General features: G+C 40.1%; 1 long non-coding RNA gene across 1 annotated transcript; it reads right to left on the bottom strand.

Annotated features, from left to right (window-relative positions):
• Positions 1–8,337: 8,337 nt before the first annotated feature.
• Positions 8,338–17,331, bottom strand: LOC122749899. Its single transcript, XR_006355720.1, has 3 exons — positions 17,203–17,331; positions 8,952–9,011; positions 8,338–8,522 (listed from the first exon to the last, which is right to left on the bottom strand). It is a non-coding gene; the product is annotated as an uncharacterized LOC122749899 (long non-coding RNA).
• Positions 17,332–25,084: the final 7,753 nt, after the last annotated feature.

Raw genomic sequence — 25,084 nt, 5'->3', positions numbered from 1 at the left:
TAAGGAAGGGACTATTAGAGGAGTAGGTAGAATAAGGAATGGGAAGGTAAAATCAGAAGTGAAGCAGAAAATTGGGGATAAAATTCTATAGACAGTTTCTCAGATAAAGGTCTCATATCTCAAATATATAAGGAACTTTGTCATATCCATAAGAATATGAGCCATTCCCCAACTGTTAAATGGTCAAAGGATATGAACAGGCAGTTTTCAGATGAAGAAATCAAAACAATTTATAGTCATATGAAAAAATGCTCTAAATCATTGATTAGAGAAATACAAATTAAAACAACCTTGAGATATCATTTTACACCTATCAGATTAGCTAAAATGATTAAAGGAGAAAGTGATAAATGTTTAAGGGCTTGTGGAAAAAGTGTGATGCTAATTCTTTGCGGAAGGAATTGTAAACCGATCCAATCATTTTGGAGAGCAATCTGGAACATGCCCAAAGAGTTATTAAATTGCCTATACCCTTTGACCCAGAAATATCAGTACTAGGTCTATTTCCAAAGATGATTAGGGAAAAAAGAAAAGAACTTATATGTTCTAAAATATTTATAGCAACTCTCTTTGTGATGGTAAAGAACTGGAAGTTGTAGGGATGCCTGTCAATTGGGGAATGGCTGAACAAGTTGTGGCATATTATTGTGATGGAATACTACTGTGCTATAATAAATGATGGGCTCAATGATCTTAGAAAAACATTGGATAGACTTGCATGAAATAATGGAGACTGAAATGAGCAAAACCAAAAGAACATTGTATACAATAATAGCAATATTGTTCTAAGAACAACTTAGAGCAACTAAATAATTTTGACCATTATAAATACCCAAATTAATGACAAAGGACATATGGAGGAAGACGCTATCTACATCCGGAGAAAGAATTAATAAATAGAAGTATGAGTAGAATGATTATATATATATATATATATATGTGTGTGTGTGTATGTTTGTATGTATGTACATATTTGTGTACATCTCTAGAAAGCCATTTCTAAGATGGGTGGGAGGGGGCCTAAGGAGGGAAGAAAAAAAGGAAAAAAATACATGATAACATGATAACTTTATTATATAATTAAAAGGAATAGCAAGTTGCACATAATAGATTTGCAGTTTCATGTGAAATCATCTTTTTCATTATGCTCTGTAATGGAAATGTTTGTTTTATTCTATAAATTAAAAAGAAAACAAATTAAAATTTTTTTAATGGCAAAAAATAAAAAATAAAGAGAGAGAGAGAAATCAAGACATCTAGAACCATTCCTTGCCTACCCACAAGGAAATCCCCAGCTGGAATGTTTCAAGTCTACCCTGTTAAATATGGAAATTCTCAGGCCTGAGCAGAAGGCTGACTTGAGCCAGAATGTGACCTTTCTATGATATGCCCACAATGCCACCAGGAATGATGCCATGGGATTAACTCCATACTTGATGCTAGAGCAAAGACTTCAGCTGCTCTGACACGTGCTCTGGAGTGTCTTAGGAAAGAGAGATTCAGAGTCTCATGACCAATATATCATAAGACTGAGAGGCTGTGAGAGGCCCATGGCTTAACTTTGGCTTCAGCATGGAAGAACATTGAAAGGAATACAACCTCTTATGAGGAAGAGAGGCACGTTCTCATTATCTCTTCCTTGGGGCCAAGCCTATTCCTGATGATTCCACAGCGCGTCAATCTTCTATTTTTTGGTTGTTCTTTTCATTTCTATTTAGGTTACCATTTTGAATATGTTGTTTTGCAGCCAGAAGTTAGAATCCTGACACGTAGATACCACTGGAAAGTACAGGGTAACAGAGATTAGGAAACCAAAGCTAATCAAGTAGTTGAGAGACTAGGAGGGCTGCCCGTCTATAAAAATAGCACCAGAAAGTGACCAGAGCCTTGCCAAGACCATAAACTACAATCACTTGCTGCTTGGAGGACAACTGGTCGGGACAGCAAGTGAACAGGAGTCAAAAGATTGGGCTCTTGTAACACCCTATCTCCAGGTTGCCCCAGAAAGGGGATCTGTGAATCATTATGATTAGGATTAAAGGAGTAAGAGGAGGTGGGGGGTTGGGCAACCATCATGGAATGAGTTAACAGCCCTATTCATCACCACAAATATCAATCCTACATGGAGGTGACCTGAGGATACCCAATGTGGAGGTAGAGAATATACAAGGTAGAGGTGACCTGGTAGAGGATTCTTAGGAGGACTAGACTGAATCTGGATACACAGAGGTAATCGAGTTGGAGCAACCAGATGTCACCGAAATAAAAAATAGAAAATTCTGGACTATCCAGTCAGTGATTAGGCCAGCATAAGATTCCTTGGAAGTAAGGGTTGAAGATGTCATGCACATGAAGAAGTCCATACTGGATCTTGGAGGAAAGTTGGAAATAAATGATAAAGTTCATGCAGGGGCAGCTAGGTGGTGCAGTGGATAGAGCACCAGCTCTGGAGTCAGGAAGTCAGGAGGACCTGAGTTCAAATCCAGCCTCAGACACTTAACACTTACTAGCTGTGTGACCCTGGGCTTAACACCAATTGCCTCACTTTAAAAAAAAAAAAAGAGCTACTATAAAGTGCATGCAAAGGTGATTATATGTAAATTTACTGTACATGAATATATTATATTACCTCCAATTTAACCGGTATATATCTTGTATTTATATAATTGTTTGTGTGCTATCTCCCCCATTAGAATGTAAGCTCTGGAGCAGCTAGGTGGCACAGTGGATAGGGCACTGGCCCTGGATTCAGGAGGACCTGAGTTCAAATTCAGCTTCAGACACTGGGCAAGTCACTTAACCCCCATTGCCCCACCAAAAAAAAAAAAAAAGAATGTAAGCTCCTTTAGGGGAGGAAGTATTTTTACCTTTCTTTATATCTTCAGTCCTCAGCCCAGTGCTAGGCATAGTATAAGTGCCTAATAAATGCTTATTAAATGAGTTTCGACCACTATAAATACCCAAATCAAGATTTGATATGCTGTATTCAAATATGTTTTCTATGAATGTTAGGTACTCTGCTGTAATTTGCAACAACTTCAGGCTTTGGTTTTATTTTTTGGTGGGGATGAAGAAAATTGCATCAAGATATCTCCTGATACCTACAATAACCTCTTTTGAGTGTCTGGGGAGAATAAATTGTGTCCATCAGAAGGTATGTGTGGCAGTGGTTAGGCATGGTAAGTTATTACCCATTGGTTAGCAAACTCACCTTCTTACTCTTCAAATCACAATGATATCAGATTTACAACTGTCAGAGTAAGCCAAACTCTTTCTTCTCCTTTTTTGCCTATTCCCTTTCCCCCATTCACCTAAACCCTCTCCCTCCAATGTCCTACTTTAGATCTGTCTTCCTTTTTCAGTGTGCCTTCTGGAACTCTTGCATTAGCACACTTCCATTCTACTAAACTATTTATTTTATTTTGTTTTGTTTTGAGGTCTGAATTCATTCTCTCTCTCTCTTTCTCATCTTCCCTTCCCCCTTCCCTTTAGAAGGTAAGAAAAAATGAAACCTGTTATAAAGCAAAACAAAGTCCTGCATTAGCTATGTCCAAATGGAGAAAAAAAGAAAATATGCTTCAATCTATACACTGAGTCAATCAGTTCTTTGTCTGGAGGTGGATTGCATATTTCATTGTGAATTCTTTGGAATTGTGGGTGATCACTGTTCTTTCTGATCAGAGGTCCTAAGTCTTTCTGAGTTATATGATAATGACAATATTGTTGTTCACATATAAGTTGTTCTCCCAGTTCTGTTCACTTCACTTTTCATCAGTTCATATAAGTCTTTCCAAATTTCTTCAAAACCATCCCCTTCACCATTTCTTATAGCACAATAGTATTCCATCCCATTCACATACCATACCTTGTTCATCCATTCCCCAATTGATGGGACTCCTTTCAGCCACCAGTTCTTTGCCCCCACAAACAGAGCTACTGAAAATATTTTGTACAAGTGGGTTCCTTTCCTCTTTTTTTTTTTCTTTCCTCTTTTTAAAAAAATTTCTTTGGAGCATAGAAAAAGCAGTGGCATCTCTGGGCCAAAGGGTATGTGCACAGCTTAATAGCCTTAGAGGCACATTTCCAAATTGCTTTCCAGGATGGCTGGAACATTCCCTTCTTTTTCAAACTCTTTTTCTCCTGTTCCTTCCATCTTCAGGTACTCACAGTTACCTGACTCTCCCCAGATAAGACCGGATCCTTGTTCATCCTTTCCATTACTGGTTTCATTTTCTCCCATACTTATTCTCTCCCTCCCTCGTCCCCACTCACTGGTCATAGAACAGGAGTTAGAATAATCCTTACTCTCTTTTGCTACTTCAAGACTCTTCCTCTACTTCTGTCACTAAGCAACCTCTCCTCGAAGGGTCATGACATCCAATCTACCACCCAAACTAGATAACGGTGGCTGTTACCTAGCATTCCACGGGACATTTTCCCTTCTTTCTTGTTGAATTGAATGCCTTTCTGCCCCTGGATTAATAATTAATTTATGAAATTGGTTCTTTAAGTACCTGCTGGGAGTGACTACAATGGCAGCAGGAAATGGGGCTGCAATCACACTTTAATAATCATAGTGGGCAACAGTACAAATGGTGAAAGGGATACAGAGGGGAATGGCATGGGGACAAAGGATGGGATGGTGAAGGAAGTAGCATGAGGAAGAGGATGGGGAGGGGGATAAACAGAGAGTATCACACACATAACCATGAATTAGAGTCAGGAGCACTAGGCAGCATGGACCCAATGGAGATGGGAAGGAGGCAGGAGTTTGACATATTTTTGTGGGGAACAAACTAACTCTTGGGTGCAGATAAGTTCATTCATTAAAATATTCAAATCATATCAAAGTTGTCTGTAAAACTTAAAAGTTAACAGCACCATTTGGTGATTTGCTGAGCCTTATTGTGGAGGTCTAGAATTTACATGCTGTAGGACTCAAAGGCTAACATGAGCATCTAGATGGCTTCCCCTAATTCAGCACATATTACAAACATGTTGATTAATATATGATGTATTTTTGTAAATTGTGCTCCTTTCATCTCTGGGATAGTTTGTATGTGGCTTCCCAGTTCCCCTTTGCAATCTTACTTCCTTGCCTCTTTATACAGTTTACTCAGGGGAGTAGTGGTCAAGGAGACAAGAACAAGATACAATTTTAACACAACCCCACATCTTGCCCTTTTATTGGGAGTCATCAACATGTATATTGAATTTTCTTCAAATACTCCAAACTCTCAGTTCCTCATTCTACTCAATTCTTATGACCCATGGGACTTGTCACACCCTTGATCTTTTCATTACCCACAAATGTTCCACTTTAAGATCTAGAATAATGAAATTACTTTTATGTGGTCAAAATGCCCTGTCATTCTATGACTCTCTATGCCTTTCTCCTACTAAACCTATCCTTTATTCTCACTGCCACCTTCAGTCTTTTCACCTGTCAGTATTTTCCTTTTTTTTTTTTTTTTTTTGGCAAGGCAATTGGGGTTAAGTGACTTGCCCAGGGTCACACAGCTAGTTGAGTGTTAAGTGTCTGAGGCCGGATTTGAACTCATGTCCTCCTGATTCCAGGGCTGGTACTCTATCCACTGTGCCACCTAGCTGCCCCTCTGTCAGTATTTTCCCAGGCTATCACCCCTTGTCTGGCTACTCTCTCTTCTCTTCCCAGTTTCAATGCTTCAGTGAACCAAGTCAAGTCTACACTATCCTCTGCTCTCAGATACTCTGCTCCCTTCTCTATCTCTGCTCATGCCTTGTCAGATCCCAACCTGGGATCACTATCACCAAACACTTTCTCTGCTCTTACTCATCTGATGCTCAAATGACTTGGAGGAAGTCGTGCATGGAATGGTCTTCCCTCTTCACCTTCACACCTTAGAATGCCTTGTTTCCTTCAAAGTTCAACTCAATTGTCACTTTCTACACGAAGCATTTCCTGTCCCCTCCTCTTTGCTCATGTCTTATCTCCCCAAATCATCTTATAGTCATGTATTTCTTTTGCATTTGTTTTGTATAAAACATTATTAAAATGTTAGCCATTATATATTTACATATATACAGATTATACATATATATACATACACACATACAGTATATATTAAAGTATATACAGATTGTCTCTCCTGATTGAATGTAAATACTTTGAGGGCAGGGATTTTTTTTCCTGTTTTCTTTATATTCCTAGTTCCTGCACAGAGAGCCACTGAAGGGGGAGAGGGTGTATGTGTGTGTGTGTGTGTGTGTGTGTGTGTGTGTGTGTGTGTGTGTGTGTGTAAGACAGAGACAGAGAGAAATTATCAAAAGAGAATTTGTATGCAAAATGAATTAGGAGAACAAGAGATGAAGCAAGATGACCAGTTAGGAGCCAATTTTCGATAGCCTGATAATTAAGAACCTAGACTAGAAGGTTGGATTGGGAACAGAGAGAAAGGGATGGATTTCAGATGTATTTTGGAAGTGGAAACAACAAGATTGAGTAACTAATTGAATGTCATGGGTTAAAAAGAGGCCAAAGATGACTATAAAATATCCAGCCTGAATGATTGGGAGAATTTGGTGAACCTATAAATAAAACAGGGAAGTTGAGAGAAAGAATGGATTTTTGGGGGAAGATAGTGACTTCTGTTTTGAATATGTTGTTTGAAATGTCTACAAGATATCAGCTTAGGGGAGAGATTGAAGTTGGATATAAAGATTAGTAGCCATCTGAATAGATAACTAAAGTCACCAGAATAGATGAAATTACCAAGTATAAGAGTATAGAGAAAGGGAGGAAAAGATGAATAAAATTAGAACCTTGGCAAATGCCAACATTTTGAGATGGGAGGAAAAAGGGAACCAAGCAATAAGTCAATAGCCAGAATAGGGCTAAAGAATTTATTAAGCATTGAGTTTGTTCCAGGAATTGTGCTAAGTTCCAGGGATACAAGGAAAGGCAAAAGCATTGTCCCTGCTCTCAAAGAATATGCCTACTTCACACATGAGGAAACTGAGGTAGAGAGAGGCTTAGTGACTTTCCCAGAGTCACACAGCTAGTCTGAAGTAAGATTCCAAGTCAGTTCCTCCTTCTAAGACCAGCACTCTATCCACTATTCCATCTTCCTAAACCAGATAAGAATACAGAGGAGGGTCAAAGAGAAGAATTGTGGGAGTGCTAAGTTATGGAAGGCTGAATAGATCATCCTCAAGGAGGAAAGGATGGTTTACAGTGAGGTAGGAAGTATATCAGAGGCAGCTAGGTGGTTCAGTGGGAGAGTGCTGGGCCTGGAGTCAGGAAGATGTGAGTCCAAATCCGGCCTCAGACATATCCTAGCTGTGTGACCCTCAGCAAGTCATTAACCTCTGTTTGACTCAGTTTCCTCATCAATCAAGTTGGAGAAAGAAATGGCAAAACACTCCAGTATCTTTGTCAAGAAAACCCCATGGACAGCATTGGTGTGTGATGGCTCACGAAGAGTTGGACACGACTGAACAACAACAGGAAGTGCGTGTACTAACTTGTTTCAATAGCATGTAGAAGGGGCAGGTAGGTGGCGCAGTGGATAAAGCACCGGCCCTGGATTCAGGAATACCTGAGTTCAAATCTAGCCTCAGACACTTGACACTTACTAGCTGTGTGACCCTGGGCAAGTCACTTAACCCTTACTGCCCCACAAAAAAAAAAAAAAATCAATAGCATCTAGTATAGGACCTTTTGCATAGAGACATTTGAATAAATGCTTTGGGCAAAAATCCACCACCAGCATCACCTTTCCCCAGATGTTTCCCTTCTCTTTATTTGACTTCACTGAAACAACAGTAAACAGCGAGGGGCAGATGATAGATGCAGGATAAGTGTCTTACAGACATCTTAGTAACTATACACAAAATGATTCCATTCTGATTTTTCCTGGGGAGTATAGACAAGCTTTCATATTAAAACCTTTCAGTCTCAAGCTTGAATTTAGAACATATTCCCTTATTTCATAGCCCTTGGTGGCTCACCAGCCCTCAGTGAACCAGGAAACACACAGTTCCTACAGTAAACGACTCTCCCCAGACTAAACAAGTATAGTGGAACTACAGAAATGGAGTGACTCATGGTCACTAAGCTCAGAAGAAGCCTACTCATTCCATCTGTGCCTAGACCTTCAGACTAGCTCCTAGGCCATGGAAAGTTTGAGCCCTTCCTCAGCGATAAACAAGTCACTGATGGAGATACCCAACATCTAGTTCCTAGAGCCAGTCTCTTCCAGAGAGGGATCTGGGTACCAGATAGAGAAGTTAGGGAACTTCCCTCCCTGCTGCTTCCCAAGGAAGGGAATGCTAAGGTGCCAGCTATTTTACCTTATTCCAAGCAAAGTCACACAGTCCTGCTCTGATGTCTTGTCATTTGCATGGAGGTGACCCTGGATTTTAAAAGACGATGCCAACAGAGTTTAAGTTCTGGCAAAACACTTCAAAGATAGTCTGCCCACAGACTGAATCTGCTGTCCAAGGATTAAGTATGGAGAGAGTCTTCATCAGGAGGCTGGCCACTAGTATAGACAGAAAGACAGACAATAGACAGATGCAAATAGTAAGGTAGTCCTTGCCCTCAAGAGGATTACATTTTTTTTTTTTAGTGAGGCAATTGGGGTTAAGTGACTTGCTCAGGGTCACACAGCTAATAAGTGTTAAGTGTCTGAGGCCGAATTTGAACTCAGGTGCTCCTAACTCCAGGGCCGGTGCTCTATGCACTGTACCATCTAGCTGCCCCCAAGAGGCTTACATTCTTTTAGTGAGGCAATTGGGGTTAAGTGACTTGCTCAGGGTCACACAGCTAGGAAGTGTTAAGTGTCTGAGGCTGGATTTGAACTCAGGTACTCCTGACTCCAGGGCCGGTGCTCTATCCAATGTGCCACCTAGCTGCCCCGAGGCTTACATTCTAATGGAAGAAGACAATAGTTACATAGATATACAAATACCTAGGTAGATCCATAGATGTGTGCCAGGCACTAGGTGATAAATTCATTGATTATGGCAACCTGTGAATCAAAGTAAAATGAAAAACTGGTCGTCAGTCCTAATTGGCCCACCTTCCATTTCAGAGTGATAGTGGTAGAGTTGCAGGAAATAAGGGAGAAACTTCTAAGAATCAAAGTATTTTATTTATAGACATTATAATTATCTTATAATGATATAGTTATATAAGTACATACTTATATTTATTAAAATTTATTATAATATAGTTGGACATATGTATATATACACACAATACCTTATATGCCATATAATACATTATAACATACAATATGATATAATTACAATGATTAATACTAAAAATGTGAGATCTTTGCTCCCTATTACTACTAGAATGGAATCACATCAATATTAACATTCTCACAATAAATGAAACTAGAAGGAAAGGCAACTGCAGCTAAAGGGAAAGAATGCTCACAAAGTTTCCTTGAAGAGGTGAAGGATCTGGTGTTGCCATGTGACTAAAGGCAATAAGAGCCTTCGCTTTATGGTAGATATTGCAGGACACACAAAGAACACAAACAAAAAGCACTATTCCCTATGAACATAAATGAGATCTATAAACCAACATTTGCTGCAAATTCTGAAGAGTCAAGAGAATTCTATGAAGAACTTGACAAGATCATTAAAGCAGCCCCTTTTTGTGGGGTTCACAGACCCAGAGATTTCAGAGGGAAGGGAAAATTACCTCTATTACTTCTATTATTAATTGGTTTCCTTTATAATTCTGTTTTTTTTTTATCTTATGCTTTTCAAACATCCTTCTGGACTTATGAAGAAAAATGCTATTTGTCTCCAGAGAAAGAACTGATGGTGTCTGAATACAAGTTGAAGCATTTTTTTTTACTTTATTTTTCTTGAGGGTTTTTTGTCTTTCTTTCACAACATGCCTAATATAGAAATGTTTTGCATGCCTACACATGCATAACCTATATCTAATTGCTTGCCTTCTCAAAGGGGGCAGGGAGGGAAGAAGAGAGAGAATTTGGAACTCAAAGTTTTTAAAATGGATGTTAAAATATTTTTTACATGTAATTAGGGAAAAATAAAATACTAAACAAAACCCAAATAGAACATTCTTCTGAGAAGGGGTCCACTGGCTTAACCAGCTGCCAAAAAGGGCCATCACCCAAAACATAGACTTTGAGACCCAGTGACTTCAGTGCAAAAGTAGGCATGGGGAAGGATGGCAAAAATTATTTGGGGAAATATTGCTTTAAATATCTTTTATATTTTATTCCAGATGACAGAAGGAACTAGGCATTTGTAAGTGCTGAAGAAAGAAAGAATGAAATAAACAATATGTCAACAGCAAGCTACTAGTGACTAATGCAGAAGTCCTATGTGCAACATGACTGAGTAGTTAAAGCAGAGGTCAAAAATTAATATCACATGAAAAGAAAGGATTAAAAATGAGAAGATGACTGTGTATAGTTGCCATAATTTTAACCTGACCTTTTCAAACAAGTCACTGATGCTAAAAAATGGGAAATGGAAAAAACGGACATTTTCACCCCGCTTATCATCATGTTATGCAGAAGTTTAATCAACATCAATCAATCAATCTTTTATTAAGCACTTACTATGATCTAGTCCTTGTACTAGGAACTGGGAGAAAAACATGAAAATTAAATAGTCCCTGTTCCCATGGAGATTAAAGTCAACTGGGGGACATGTACATATATTAGTATATTCAGAATAAATACAAAATAGATATACAGTCATTTAGGAAAGGAATGAGGGTACTAGCAGTTGGGAGAATGATAAAAAAAAAAAACCACTTCATTTAAAAGGTGATGCTTGAGCTACAACTCGAAAGTAGAGAAATATTCCAAGAGGAAGAAATAAGGAAAGAGTATATACCAGGCAAAGGGTGGTGGCCATTAAAAAGGCATGGAGAGATAACAAGATAAGCTCCAAATTGGTATATGATTTAGACATAAAAGTACATAATAAGCAAATTAGACAAGTATTGAAAAAAATTACCTGTCAGATCTATGGATGGGGGAAATAAGAGATACAAGAGTTCACAAGAGGTAAAATGGAATCTCTTGATTACATAAAATCTAAAAGTTTTTATACAAATAAAACCAATTCAGTCAAAATTTAAAAAGAAGCAAGAAATTTGTAGTTAAGTTTGTCTGATAAAATTCTCATTTCTAAGATATAGAAGGAAATGAGTCAAATTTTTAAGAATAAGAGCCATTCCCCAATTGAAAAATGGCCAAAGGATATAAATAGGCAGTTTTCAGAGGAAGAATTCCAATTAAAAAAAATATTCTAAATATTTAAAAAATACTCTAAATAATTAATAATTAGATAAATGCAAATTAAAACAACTCATAGGTACTACTCCAAACCCATAAGATTGGCAAAATTGATACAAAAGGAAAATAACAAATGTAGAGAAGCTATGGAAAAATGGGTACTTTAACACACTGTTGGTGGAGATAAAAACTTGTTCAGCCATTTTGGAAAGCAATTTGGAACACATTTGTAACTTTTTTGGGTTTAGGTCGATACCGTAAAGTGATTAAAGAAAGAAAAAATAGATCCAAATGTACAAAAATATTTTTAGCAGCTCTTTTTGTGTTAGCAAAGAATTGGAAACTGAGGGATGCCTATAAACTGGGGAAAGGCTGAATGAGTTATGGTATATGGAATACTATTGTGCTGTAAGAAATGATAAAGGAGATAGTTTCAGAAAAACCTTGGAAGACTTACATGAACTGATAAAAAATGACACAAGCAGAACTAGAACATATAAACAATAACAGAAATACTATAAAGATAATCAACCCTGAATGATTTACAAATCCTGATCAATGCACTGACCAGCCACAACTTCAAAAGACTCATGATGAAATATGCTATTCACCTCTAGATAGAGAACTGATGGACTCAGAGTTGAAGATCAAATCTTATTTTAATTCTTCCTTTCTTTGTTTCTGTCTTTATCTCTCTCTCTTCCTTCCTTCCTCTTTTCTCCCTTCCTTCCTTCCTTTCACCTTCTTTCCTTCTTTCCATCCTTCTCTCCTTTCCTTCATTTCCTTCTTCTTTCTTTTTGGACATTGTTAATGTCAAATAATTGTCAATTGTTTTACTTGATTACATATATTTGTAATGAGTTTTGTTTTTCTTGCCTTCTCAATGGGTAGGTGAAAAGGTGAAAGGGAGAAGATTCAGAGCCTAAAAATAGATATATAATTGAGTTTAAAAATAAAAATAAAAAGATATAGATGGAGTGTTGTGTGTAAGGAACAATCAATCAATTCATCAATAAATACTTACTAAGAGTCTACTATGTGCCAGGTATTGTGCTATGTGCTGGAGATACAAGTACAAAGTATGAAACAATCTCTGGTATTAAGGAACTAAAGTTCTAATGAGGGAGACAATAAATACACATATAATTATATCCAGAATAAATCTGAAGAGGATAAATATAAATAAATACAAATGAGTAAAATACAGCATATTTGGGGGAAGGAGAGGAGAGGCAATTGAGAGAATCAAGAAAGGCTTTGTGTAGAAGGCATTGCTTGAGTTGGCACTTGAAGGAAGAGAGGGACTCTCTAAGTTAGAGGTAAGGAGGGAGTGCATCCAGGCTTGAGGCACAGCCAGTGTGAAGGCAAGGAGATGAGAAATGTGGGTGGGAGATAGAATATTATGTGTGAGGAACAAAGAGAAGACTAGTTTGACTGTATCAGAGTGCAAGACAAAGTAATGTTCAATGAATCTGGAAAGAGAAGTTGGGGTTAGATTGTAAAGGGCTTCAAACACTAAATAGAGGAGTAATTTATACTAGAGATAATAAGAGCCAATGGATTTTTTTAAATAAAGGAATGACAGTCATATCTGTGCTCAAGGAAAATTACTTTAGCATCTATGTGGAAGATAGATTGTAGTAATGAGAGATGAGGTAGAAAGACCAGTTAGAAAGCCATTCCAATTATCTAGGGGAGAAGTAATGAAGTCTTGAATTAAAATGGTAGTTATTATTTTGTGGGGGGGGGTTAGGCAATTGGGGTTAAGTGACTTGCCCAGGGTCACACTGCTAGTAAGTGTCAAGTGTCTGAGGCTGGATTTGAACTCAGGTCCTCCTGACTCCAGGGCTGGTACTCTATCCACTGCACAAACTAGCTGCCCCTAAAGTGGTAGTTATCGAATAGAGAAAAGGATGCAATTGTAAGAGATGTTATAAAGATAGAAAGAGCAAGATTTCACATCTGATTTGATATGTGGGATGAGAGAGAAGAAAAAGTTAAGGATAACACTGAGGTTATACCCAAGAGGGTATAGTGCCTTTGACAGTTTGAAAGAAGAGTGGATTGTGGGGTAGGGAAGGTGATAAGTTCTGGATTGGACAGGTTGAGTTTGATGTGTGTCTGGGATATCCAATTTAAAATATCCGAAATAAGAAACAATATTACTACCTTGAAGCTCAGTAGAGACACTGGGGCTGGATATATAGAGAGCTGTGAATCATCTGTATAGAGAAGACAAAGCCATGGGAAGAGATAAAGTCATTAAGAGAAAGTGAAGAGAGAGAAAGAAGGGAATACTTTGAGTTATGGAGTGTGATATGAATGACAAGCTAGTAAAGGAAAGTGAGAAAAAGCAGTCAGACAAGTAGGAGGAGAAGGAGAGAGTGTTGTCACTAAAACCATGAGAAGAGAGCGTATCCAGGAGGAGAGGGTAGTCAGTAGTGTCAAATGGAGCAGAAAGATTGAGAAGAATGAAGACTCATCAAAGACCAACAGATCTGGCAATTGAGAATATTGGTAACTTTGGAGAGAGCAGGTTCAGTTGAATGATAAGGTTGAAAGTCATAACATAAAGGATTGAGGAGTAAATGAGAAGAGGGGAAGTGGAGTTGGAATCAGAGACAATTTTTTTCTATGAGTTTGGCTAAGAAATGATGGCTAGATTATAGGTTATAGGATGAGAGCTTGAAATATTAGTATAGTCTAGTGAAGGCTTTTGTTTGTTTTTAGTATGGGAGAGACAGGTATGTTTGAAGGTAGTGGAGAATGAGTGAGGGGGCAATCTGTTGGAAAATACAATTAAGGATGGGAAAAGGACAAAAGTAGAGGGGTTGGCCATGGCAAGGAAAAAGGCATTATTAAAGACTGGAGGAAAGGCAGAGAAAGTGGGAGGTGATGTCAAGGAGTTTTGTGATGAAGAGAAAAGGAGAATAAGCTAAGGCAAGTTTGGCTATACCATAGCATATAGGAAGGAGAATAATGTATAATGAGACTAGAAAGGTAGACCATGTTGTGAAAGGCTTTAAAAGCCAAATAGACGGGGCGGCTAGAAGTGATAGAGAGGTTATTGAGTAGGAGCAGTGATAGTAAGACTTGCAATTGGGAGGCTATAATGGTCACTGTATGAGTAATGAAAAAATGGCAGGTGTAAGAAATGTTGTGAAGATGGAATGTTGTGAAGATTTGGCCACCAATTGAATATGTGGGACAAGCTGAGGTTTAAAATACCAAGGCTGGGGGCAGCTAGGTGGCACAGTGGATAAAGCACCAGCCCTGGATTCAGGAGGACCTGAGTTCAAATCCGGCCTCAGATATTTGACACTTAGTAGCTGTGTGACCCTGGGCAAGTCACTTAACCCTCATTGCTCCAAAAAAAAACCCCCACCAAGGCTAAATACCTGACAGATTGGAAGGTCTGTGGTACCCTCAGCAAAAATAACAGTTGCTAAAACAAGGAGGGCAAAAGAGCCTAGAGCCCACCTTATTCAGCAAACACTTGCTTAGTCTGCCAAAAAAAGTAAAACGATAAAGCAACTAAGGACAACAGAGGTTTTATAATATAATTTAATTTGTGAAACACGATAGAGTAGATGGTAGAAGCTGATGAGTAGCACCTCCTCATAAAATAGCAAAAAGCAGTGGGAGGCCAAAACCAGTCTTCAGAAAGCTCAGTGCATATCATCCCAGACATTCATGGGTAAAACTGGCATGAAGACAACAAATAACTGGAAACCGGAACAGATTTTCCAGAGTTTTTCATAACAATAAATATTCATCATTGATAACATTGAGTGCATCACATTTGGACCCTAACACTTCAGACCCTAGTATGCTTCACGAGGAAGAAGAAATGGCATGTAAGAAAGTGAAGTGAGGAAGACTACCTGGACCAGGAGAAGAACATAACAGAAGAAATTTTAAGATGGTAAAATCTTAAAAGCACTGAAATACTGTTTTACAACTTATCTAATAGAAAGAGATATCCTGAAAAACATAGAAAGAATAATGACTACCTATAAAAAGTGATTCAGAGGGGCCAGTTAGGTGGCACAGTGGATAAAACACCAGCCCTGGATTCAGGAGGACCTGAGTTCAAATCTGGCCTCAAACACTTGACACTTACTTGCTGTGTGACCCTGGGCAAGTCACTTAACCCTCATTGCCCAGCAAAAAAACCACACAACAAAACAAAAACAACCCCCCCAAAAAACCCACCAAAAAAGTGATTCAGAGAATAACAATGATTAACAAACAGATATTAATTTTCTTATGTTTCAACACTCATGGAGCTGGAATCTCATCATGTGGGCACTCCAACTATGCAGATCACAACTTATCCACTCCTTGTCTTTGAAAATCTTATCTATGTCTTCTTATAAAACTTTCATAGGGGTTGATTCAACCTACTGGGGTCCTTTCTCTATGTCTCTTGCCATTGCCTGAATACCACTAGAGGATGCATGCTGTCCATCAATTATCTATTTGCTTTTAGTTGAGGACCAGTCTACCCTCTTTTCTGGACATACTTCTCTGTGATAACATCTTTTACACTGCTTCTGTTGCTCAATTCTTTCTTAGTGATATTTTACATCCTACTCACACCCACCATGCACCTTTGAATGACCTTCAGTTTTAATTTTTCAGAGACTATGGTATTTCATGACTCAGCCATATGGGAACACTGGAAGACTGATAATGGCAAAAAGATAGACCTTTGTTTCAAGGAGATGTTTGGTATCACTAAAAGAACGGCATAGTTTCCCAAGGGCAATCCAGCTCACTCTTCCTTCTATTCAGTTCTAGACTCAATTCATTGTCCTTCTTCAATGTCTATATAAGATATAAAGATACATCCTGATGGATCGATTCTCTGTGGATATTTAAATTGCACAACAATAGGCATTCTTAATCCACTTATTCTTTTCCTGTTTGGATGGTTAGGTTGAAATCTTTTGAATGATTGTTGTTGTTGTTCAATTGTGTTAGACTCTTTGTCACGCCATGAATCATAGCAAGCCAATTCTGTCCATGGTTTTTTCTTGGTAAAGATACTGGAGTGGTTTGCCATTTCCTTCTTCAGTAGATTAAGGCAAACAGAGGTTAAGTGACTTGCCTATGGTCACATAGCTAGTAAGGGTCTGAGCCTGGATTTGAATTCAGGTCTTCCTGACTTTAGGTACAGCACTCTATCCACTTAGCCACCTAGCTGCCTCCTTTGAATGATTAAAGATCTCTTCTAGGAAATTCTATAATGTTCTGTGGCTTGGTGCAATCAGCAAGATGTCATCAGAAAATAGGAGTACATGGAGGACCTCTTCACCTGCAAAGAATTCCTCTTCTATTTAGGCTTTGTCTATTTTCTTATATTTATAAACATATGAGAATGATCTGTCTATATGTATACACACATATAAGTCTATCGCAATTGATGGAAAGATGAAGGAAGAAGAGAAGGAAGGATGAAGGAAGGAGAGAAGAAAAAAGGAAGGAGGGAAAGATGGAATGGGAGGAATGAAAGAAGGGGAAAAGGGAGGGAAGAAAGGAAAGAATCAGATCATTGTAGCAATCAAAAATTCAACAAAAGACTAAATAAGCTTTGTCCATCAGGTTGTTGAAAATAAACCCAGCAACATTGCCTGAACAAAACTTGTTGTATAGCTTCAGTAGCTATATTTTTTTTTTTAACAACAGAACTAGAGAAGGGGAAGAAAAGGGAAATGGAGAAATGTCTATATGGAAATTGTGTAAGATTGGAATTTCCTATTTGGAATAGACTAAAGGAGAAGCTGTTCATTGCCTTGAGGAGCTATCACAAGAAAAAAGGATTAGTTAAGACATTCTATTCTGCTTGACCACAGAGAACAAAGGTAGAAGCAATTTGTGAAGGTTACAAGTCAATCAGTTAGTCGACAAGCATTTAAGCACTTACCATGCGCTAAGTTCGATGCTAAGTGCTGGGTATACAATTCATGCTAGCCAGACAGTCTCTATCCTCAAGAAGGAAGAAAGAGAATATATAAAAAAGACCTCGAAAGTTGGGGCAGGGTACCCACCTGGGGGCAGGTTGTTTGGAGAAAAGGAAGAGGTCTGGTGAGTCAAACTGTGGTCAAGTGCCACCACCCCTTTTGAAATAATTATCTAGGCATGGAGTCACCAATCTTCTCCAGGGGAGGAAAAACTTTCTAAAAACTGGAATTGCCCAATAGTGAATGACATGGGTGTTTGACTACAAGAGGTGTTCAAACAGAGCCTATTTATCGATCTTCGGGAATGTTATAGAGGGGATTCCTGCAAAGGGTGAAGAAATCAGAGCAAATGATCTCTAAAGTACTCTTCTAACTCTCAGATCCATGAAAGAAAGGATGATGAAAGTGCATGTTTACTTAATGATTCACAGAGCACTTTGATAAACATAATCTGCTTTGATTTTCACAGAGACCCATTAGGTAGGCAGCATAAATATTATCCCCATTCCACAAATGAAGAAACAGATGCTTGAAGACCTTAAGCGACATGCCATAATGTACTGTTACTAACAAAATCCAAGACTAGAATTCAGTAACTTCTATGAATTCACTCTAACTTCTACATCCAATATTCTCTCCTCTGCGTTACCTTTTTTTTTTTTTTTTTAGTGAGGCAATTGGGGTTAAGTGACTTGCCCAAGGTCACACAGCTAGTAAGTGTCAAGTGTCTGAGGCCGAATTTGAACTCAGGTACTCCTGACTCCAGGGCCGGTGCTCTATCCACTGCACCACCTAGCTGCCCCACTGCATGACCTCTTTATCCTATCAGAAACAGAGTATTTGGCTAGAGGGACCCTATTTTCAATTCAATTTAATAAACATTTATTAAGCTCCTAATAAGTATCAGGCACTGTGCTAAGCAGTGGGGATACAAATAAGGAAAAGAGAGTCCCTGCCCCTACGGGGTTTACAATAAAATGGAGAAAAACTACAAACAGAAGAAAGATGAAAAGCAGAAGGGGAAGAAAGGTTGCCTCCAGGGAGTACCTTGTTTGGGAGGATGATGTTTCATGGAGTTGAAACCAAGCAGAGCTCCCTTGGAGGATGGAGAGTTACCTGGAATGTTCTGACAGTCTGGAGGGAGGAGCTTACCCCTCCACCCACCTGTCCTCAGATCAGAGGGAGAGGCCACAAAGGAAGCTGACAATCAAAAATGGAGTTGGGTTCTTACACAATAGAACATCTGGGGTTTGCCTATACTAATGTTCACGTACGTAATGTTCAAGACCCTGAAGCCAAAAGAGATATTGGGAAAGGAGATTCTATTCCTATGTTCCTATGTTTCTAAATGAGCCGAATAATGTGACAGAGTTAAGTGTCAACAGGGACAAGGGAAGATTATTCCTGTCCCCCTCACCTCGTCCCCTACTCCTGAGCAGCCTGTGCTCAGGACAGGACACCGAGTATCCCAGTAGTCCTGAGCTCAGGCAGCATTCTTGCCTGACTTTCCTGCTCTTGGGACACTGGAGTTGTATGCAGAAAAGTCAACAGATAATAGAATCATGGCTATAGAGCTGGAAGGGACCTCAGAGGCCAGCTAATCCAGCCCTCTGATTTTACACAGGAGGAAACTGAGGCCCAGCATACTTGTGACTTCCCCAAAGTCACACAGAGAGTAAGGGCTATTGTCTTTAGAGGTCGATCCTAATAGCTGAGTTCAAAGTAAAGAGCAGACAGTCTCATAGATTCCTCCAGCTGGAAGGTCATCTAGTTTCCTACATTGACTGGATACTAGGCCAGAGGCAATTTAGAATAGACTATAATTGGGCAGGTGGTGCAGCGGATAGAGAGCCAGGAAGTCAGGAAGACTTGAGTTCAAATCTTGTCTCGGATACTTACTAGCTGTGTGACCCTGGGCAAGTCACTTCACCCTGTTTGCCTTAGTTTCTTCATCTGTAAAATGAGCTAGAGAAAAAAAAATGGCAAACTACTTCAATATCTTTGCCAATAAATCCCCAAATGGGGTCACAAAAAGTCAGACACAACTGAAAAATGGCTGAACAACAACCAAACAATTGGGGAAAGGCAAGTAGGAGGAGGGGGTCCAGGGAGAAAGGATAGACCCTTAAGGCAATGTCTTCCCAGCATAGTGTCTAGCTCAGATCCTTCTGATTCTTATTTGGTCATAAATATTTGGCCAGTTAAATCCTAGGTCTCTGTTGCAGTTCCCAGCACCTAAAAATTGCCCTTCCTGCAACTACCTGGACTCCAACTAAGTAAGCTAGCCTTCCTGGACTGCTGAGGAAGCAAGATTTTTCTGTTCTGAATAAAGCACTCAGACAGGCACTTGAGTCAGATTGCACTTGAAACAGTCCCCTCAGTCCCCTGATGCTCTGATTGATTCACCTTCACCTCCAGCCTCCCATTCAATCAATCAGTGAATCAAAAAGTCTTTCATAAGCACCTACTATGTGCTTATATGATCACCAAGATGAAATGGTCCTTGTCCTCAGTTCCTTGACCCAAGCTCTTTTAGCACACAGACAGAGATGGATGATCTGATCTAATGAGCCTCTTTTTAAAGTACCTATTCTGGGCAGAGATAGTGTGACATAATGGATAAAGATCTGGAGTCAAAGCTAGGAAGACTGGGTTTGGGGCCTGTTTCTGCTTCTGTGACCTTGGGAAAGCCACAACCTCTCAGGGCTCTAGGCAACTCTCAGGATCATACATTGCTCAGAAGGGGATGATCTATATTGATAGAGGGAGTTTCTTCTCCTGGGAATTCCCTATGCTAATGAAATCACATTTCATTTCCCACTCCTATTTGCAAAGCATTAGCTAGGTGTTGGAGTTATTGTTCTTATTCAGTTATTTTTCAGTCATGTTCAACTCTTTGTGCCCCCATTTGGAGTTTTCTTTGCAGAGACAATGGAGTGGTTTGTCATTTCCTTCTCCAGTTCACTTTATAGATAAGGAAATTGAGGCAAACTGGCTTAAGTGACTTGCTCAGGGTCACACAGCTAGCAAGAGTCAGGCTGGATTTGAACTCACAAAGATGAGTCTTGGGGGCAGCTAGGTGGTGCAGTAGATAAAGCACCAGCCCTGGATTCAGGAAGACCTGAGTTCAAATCCGGCCTCAGACACTTGACACTTACTAGTTGTGTGACCCTGGGCAAGTCACTTAACCCTCATTGCCCTGCAAAAAAAAAAAAGATGAGTCTTCCTGATTCCAGGCCCTGTGCTCTCTCTACCATGCCACCTAGCTGCCCCAGGTGTTGGGGACACAAAGATAAAAAGAAAACGCCACCCTGCCTGAAAGGGGCTTATATGTCCATGGGGGCAGAATGCAACATGTAAAAAGATAAGGATACACATCATAATTTGAGGTGGGAGCAAGAGAGATAACTGATACAACCTGTGTGTGTGTGTGTGTGTGTGTGTGTGTGTGCCCACACTCCTCTTGATGTCAAGAGAAAAGGGCTGTAGGACAATCGATGGACCCTCTGTGGAAAACTAATGGGAGGATATGGACAAGAAGTACTTAGAGAGGTCGGCATGGATAGGAAGCATTCTGCACTGTTGGATGGATCATCCACATTAGTGAGATCCCAGATCCATTTGAGAAATGTGAGGGGAAATGATCATTTGAGAAGAACACTAACAACCAGGCAGATTGGAAAGGCTGCTCACAGTGGGCAGAACATGAACAGAACCTTGAAGGAAGCTGTGGATTCTTGAAAGATGAAAGAGTCTATGAAGAGGAATGGAGAAAGGAGCTACAATGTTGAGTTGGTAGCATGGCGAAAAGGCCAGTTTGGTGAAATGTCAGGTGCCTGGGTAGGTGTCTGAGTGAGGCTTTTCTGCCTGCCTGCTTGCCCTGTTCCATCTCTCCTTTCTTGACCCCAAGTATTTGGTTAATTACCAAATTTTTCCTTTATTCACCTATGCTGATCTCCACTCTCCAGATCTGTCCTGCTTCCAAAACTCTACTTCTCTTTTAAACTTCTGAACTACCCCTTCTGTCCTCCCCATCACCATTTCAGTCAATGTCCAGACCTTCCAGTCTCCCATCCTGAGTCAAGTTGTCCCTCCCTGATTCCCTATCGTGCTTCCTCCCATCCAACACACAGACACAGACACAGACACATCCTATAAACTTTAAAAAAAAACTTTTATGGTTTATTCAATATCCATTAGATTATAAGCTCCTTGAGGGCAGTCTTTTGCCTCTTTTTGTATATAGTATACAAAAATAGTATTTCTATCTATAAAAATATACTATATCCTATAGTATATTTTCATATATACAAATATTCTGTAGAATATAATATAACTCAGTTCATAGCACAGTGCCTGGAACTTAGTAGGCATTTCATAAATGTTTATTGATGATGGAAAAATCAAAGTATACAAAACCTGACTTACATTATGATTGTAATTTCTATAGCTAGCCAAGAGATCCATGTGTGATTATAGTTGACGGTCTACCCTCCTTAGGTGATATGAACCTCATCCTTTTGCCCTCCTTTGCCAAGTAGCCTGTCTGGCCTGTTGGAGTGTGTGTGCCAGAAGCAGGACTGAATTCAGTACATTCGAGTTTCCTAGATGAGTAGATACCTAACTCTGGATACCAATACAACCTGGAGGCCACTCTGGCAAACTTTCCAAGGCCTGGGTATATATTGGACTCTGACTTTCCACCCTGGAACAGGGCCAAGGACTGTCAGAGGCTTCAAGGGATCTGGCCCCTTGCTGTCTCTTTGTACAGGCACAGGGACCAACCCAAGAAACCTTGCAGCTTCTGCAGGAAAGGCCTCATGTGCCCCATAGAAAACATCCTGCCTCCCCTGGCATTTTAGAAGCAGCAAGATAGTCCCAAATCAGGGCTAACTCATCCCTATGGGGTGAATGGCTCTCTTCTCCCCAGGTGGAGGGGAAGGAGAGTGTCCACAGGAAGAGACACCCTGTGTTATATATGATGATGCTGATGAGGTCTGTTGTGTAATCAGTGGTTGCTGCTTTTCCCAGAAAAAAAAAAAATCCGACAGAGAAAGTCCTCCAATGTATGATGTGGGGGCCAGTGTGGAGGGGGAAAGTTCAAGAAAAGAGTAATTGGGGCGGGGGGCAGCTAGGTGGCACAGTGGATAAAGCGCCAGCCCTGGATTCAGGAGTACCTGAGTTCAAATCCGGCCTTAGACACTTAACACTTACTAGCTGTGTGACCCTGGGCAAGTCACTTAACCCCCATTGCCTTGAATAAACAAAACAAACAAACAAAAACTAAAAAAAAAGAAAAAAGAGTAATTAGGGGCTCTAACTCTGTGGTTCTGGGATTTTAAAATCTCTCCACCCAGGGTGAGAGAGGGAGGGGGATGAAAACCATATAGCCCCTCATTAGCAGGGGGCCTAAAGGCATTTTTTGGCGAGGCTGGGTCAGATTAGTTAACATTTGGGGTAGCTGGGCTCCCCCCACCAATTAAGCATCTGCTCTCTCCATGCTGGAGCACTGCTGGAGGTTATTAGAGGCTTTGGAGGCAGCTTGGGTGCTTCTCAGTGCGGATCGGATCAATCTCTCAGCAAGGTGGCAGGGCACCTGCTGGGGGTGGAGGCAGGTAGGGATTAGCTTCAGTCAGTCCAGAGAGTGCTCTGCAGGGTGTTGGGAAGGGTTAAGCAGGGTGAAAAGGAAGCCAAGAACAACCAAGCTAACAGCTCCTGCCTAAACCCCTTTAGCTTCAGGATCTCCTATTGGCCCTCCTATAGCTACACTTCTCCTCTTGCCCTTTCCCCCTTCCACAGTCAAGGGTTCAGTCCCTTTATAATATCTCCATTTTCTGAAACATTCTCTTCTTTCTCTTTCCACACCTTCTTTCGTACCCCTTGAACTCTTCTCTCTGGTTTTTATCTCTGTTTCCCTTCTACTCCAATGTAATTCTCTCTAAGAGCCACAGTATAGCAGGCAGCGAGATGTTGTGGTGGAACAAGCATAGGGCCCACAGGAAGATCTGAATTCAAATTCAGCCTCAGATGCTTACTAGCTGTGTAACCTTGGGCAAGTCATTTGACCACTATTTGCCTCAGTTCCTCATCTATAAAATGGGCGCACACTGGAGAAGGAAATGGCAAACCACTCCAGCATCTTTACCAAGAAAACAACATGGACAAAATCTATGGGGTCATGAAGAGTTGGACACAACAAGAAGAGTATGTGAAAGGAAGTAGATGGAGATAAGACCACAGGGGTAGATTGAAGGAAAACTAAAGAGGGCCTTGAATGTCAGCCTAAGGAGATGGGAGCTTGTATCTGGTAATCAGTGAGGAATGATTGATGCTGTGTGTGTGTGTGTGTGTGTGTGTGTGTGTTTGTTTGTTTTAATGATCGACACTTTTTGAGCAGAAGAGTCACATGGTCATGGCTCATAGGATTGTCAGTGTAGCAGGGGACTGGCCAATGCACCCAGTCCATGTGGGCACGGACAGAATGGAGTTGATGGAATTTTCCATGTGGAAGAGGCTACAGAGCCTGCTTCCATGAGGGTCACGATGAAGTGTCATGGAGGGATATTCTGTGACTAGTTCTGGTCTGTCACCCCTGCCGTGATAGGGAGCAACCTCTTTGATTGGCTGCAGTTGTGCACTCAGAACTGGGAGCTTCCAAAAGGTACCAGTCTGCCTTCTCCCCTCCCTTGGTTTGACTTCTTGGATAAATGTTTCTGGTAAGACATGATGCTATAAGAGGAGAGCCCTTGAGCCCTCTTCTTCCAAGGCTGACAGTAGGAGAGATTTAGAGATGGAAAGAACCTTAGAGGTTATCTAGTCTAAACCCCTAGTTTTACAGATGAGTAAATTGAGGTCCAAGATGGTTAAATGACTTGCCAAAAATGTGTCAAAGGGGAGAAGTGACAAAACTTGCCTCAGACCCCCAATCCAACATCCTTTTCATTGCACCAGTTGAATTTGGTAGTAGTGTGTCTGATGAAGTGGAGAGGGAAGAGGCTAGAGACAGAATGAACAGTTCAGAGACTATTTTTTTTTATTATTTTTTGGGCAGGGCAATGAGGGTTAAGTGACTTGCGCAGGGTCACCCAGCTAGTAAGTATCAAGTGTCTGAAGTCGGATTTGAACTCTGGTCCTCCTGAATCCAGGGCCAGTGCTTTATCCATGGTGCCACCTAGCTGCCCCCCAGAGACTATTTTAAAAATAAATATATGGGGGTTTTTTGGAGGGAGCCTGGATTAAGGTAGTGGGAGTGAGAATTGGAGTAGGGATGGAAAAAGTTCCAAGACCAGCTCAACTGAACATCACTGGGCAAGAAAATCACAAATTCTCTATGCTTGTGTGATTGGGTAGAAGTGGAAAGACAGGCCATTAACCACTCAGGGAGTAGATTCTACACTCTGGTGTTGTAAAGGGAGGTATGTAGAAGTGCCCAACACATCCTATTCCTATCCTGTTGCTGTCCAGTTTTACCATATTAGGTACTAGAGAGCTCATCAAATCTCCCTAATCTGATACTTTTTAAAAAAAGAATTCTTAGGGGGTTGAGTCAAGATGGCAGAGCAAAGGCAATGACTTGCCTGAGCTTTCCAAATTCTACTCCAAACAGCTTTAAAAATAATTTAAAACTCCCTGAACGTAGCACTGTCATGTAATAGCAAAACAAAAAAGAGGATTGTAAGTGAAAACATGAATCTCTGTTTCATAATAATCATATTATAAGAGCTAGTATTAATTTAGTGCTTTAAGATTTGCAAAGCACTTTACAAATATTATCTTATCCTCACAACACTAGGAGGTGGGTATTATTGTTATCCCTGTTTTATAGATGAGAAAACTGAGGCAGAC

This window comes from Dromiciops gliroides, chromosome 3, assembly GCF_019393635.1.
Source record: "Dromiciops gliroides isolate mDroGli1 chromosome 3, mDroGli1.pri, whole genome shotgun sequence".
Lineage (NCBI taxonomy): Eukaryota > Metazoa > Chordata > Mammalia > Microbiotheria > Microbiotheriidae > Dromiciops > Dromiciops gliroides.
The sequence above is the reverse complement of the archived record's forward strand: the minus strand, read 5'-3'. Positions and strand labels throughout refer to the sequence as shown.